Below are 2,207 nucleotides of genomic sequence, written 5' to 3' on the forward strand. Positions count from 1 at the left end.
CGTCTGTCAACAGGGGCTTCAGTGGCCTGAGATAGCCACGCTGTCTGTCTGGCCTCCGTGGCCTGAGATAGCCACGCTGTCTGTCTGGCCTCCAGAAAGCCCGCTGTGCTCAGGAGAGGAGAGGACCGTTTGGAACTTGAGGACACCCTAGAAGGGTCCGGGGCCCCAGACCCACTTTTCAAGGGCTGTATGTGGGCACAGACACCCGTGTGGGCCCTGTCTGCGGGATGGGGCAGGTGTCCACACGCTTAGTTCGACTCCCTCCACAGACACACCAGCTACGAAAATGTCTTTATTTAAACCAGGGTCCCAGTGACCCTGAGAAACGACACACGAAGGGGAGGCCCTCCCACCCTCCGCGGCCTAGCCAGGCGCCAAAGCTCCTCAGAGCCGAGCCAGGTGGCCAGGAAAGCCCATTGTGCGTGGCAGGGTGCCCCCTTCTGGTCCTGGTGGCCAGAACCTGGGGGCCCAGAGGCCAGATGCCCTGAGGAGCCAGTGGGCCCTGGAAGGGCGTGGGCATGTGGTGGGGGGGGGGGGGTGGGGGGGGGGGGGGCCCCCCAGCCACATCCACTCTGGAGGCCTACCTCCTGCGCATGGCAACGCCAGGTCAGGGCGGTGGCTGAGTGCGACCCAGGAACCCTGGGAAAGACCTCGGGCCCAGCGGGACTAGGACGGCGGTGCCCCGATGCTGCCCGAGGCTCTGAGCCACTCCCCTTTCAATGCCTCCCTGGACTGCGGACCAGGCAGAAAAGGTCCCTCCCTGCTCTCACAAAGAAAGGAACGAGTGGTCAGCCCCCTGACGCTGCTGCACCGGGCAGCTGCAGAGGCGACACGGGAAGGGCACAGCAGTCGTGGCTCCCACCTAGGACGCGGCTCCATCGGGGACACGGGGCGGGGCAGACTGCACTGCCGCAGGTAACAGGAGCGAGAATGGGCTTAAAAGGGGTGCGCAGACAGGCCTAGTAAACACCACGCTAAAGCCAGCCGGCTTGCGGCGGCAGGGACAGACACAGCCTGAGGAGCTCGACACCGGCGGGAGGCAGGACAGGCCCGGTCTAGAGGTGCTTGACAGATGGGAGGGAAGGACGGACAGATGGACAGCCAGGTCCCTTCAAAGCGGCTAAGTGGGACAGCCTCCCCCCACTGTGGCCCCTTGGGAGGATGTCTGAGAGTGGCTGGCCCCCAGCGCGTCCGGGGGACATCGTGGCAGGGGCTGCAAGTGGCGCCCTGTTCCCTGAGACGGCAGGCTCCAGTCTGGCGGGTGGCCCCGCCGCTCTCCTTGGAGCGCAAAGCCAGCTCTGCAGACAGCACCACCCAGATGTCTGGGTCCCGCCTCTACCAGCTGGCCCTGGCAGCCTCCCCAACATCCCAGGCTCTCCCCGGAGACCCCAGGTGGGGGTGCTCTGTTCCCCCAAGGGGGCCGAGGGCTGTCAGCGTGACCCAGCAGGCCATAAGGTCCTGCACAGCACCTGGCCTCGTTCTACGTACACCCCACTCCAGGACCAAGCCCAGGGACACGGCCCACAGAGGGGTCGCGGACCCAGGGCCGCCTTGGGCAGCTGAGGTACTCAGCGTGTTCTGGCTGAAGACGCCACAGCCTGGCTCTCTGAGATGCCTAAGCAACTGCTCTGATGCCCAGGGTGCCCGGGACGCTCGAGCACTTGCTGGGACAAGCCACCAGATGCACACCACCCGCCTGGAACTCGTCCCCACAGGACGGGCGCTGACCGCACCGACTGACAGAAAACGGGGAAGAACAAATCCATAGGATCCACGGGCTCCCACGCTCGGGCACCGTTCCCGAGACAGTGTCAGTAAATCCTCGAGGGCACAGGCCTGGGCCACCAGGGGCCGCTCGCCTCACTCCCCACTGCACTCAGGCCTCCTCCTGCCACCGCCCGCTCCTGACAAAGGCCACCATGTAGACAGTACCAATAAACAGCAAGCGGGCGCTCTCCCCGAGGAGCAGGGGGAATGAGTTCGAACGTGAAGACAGGTCCTCCAGGTCGCTGTCGTCCTCTGTCCCTTTCTCCTCTCGATTCGTTTTGGCGATTCCTCTTTGGTTCTTTGCAATTTACTTACATGATGCATGTGCTAATCATGAACTTACAAGATGCGATATAAAATAAGCCCCACCGGTGGCGGTGAGGAGAGGAGCCAGCTCTGTCCGCCCAGGGGCCGTGCCCACCCACCTGCCCACTGGCTAC

This window comes from Tupaia chinensis, unplaced genomic scaffold, assembly GCF_000334495.1.
Source record: "Tupaia chinensis unplaced genomic scaffold, TupChi_1.0 Scaffold144472_1, whole genome shotgun sequence".
In the NCBI taxonomy this organism is placed as follows: domain Eukaryota; kingdom Metazoa; phylum Chordata; class Mammalia; order Scandentia; family Tupaiidae; genus Tupaia; species Tupaia belangeri.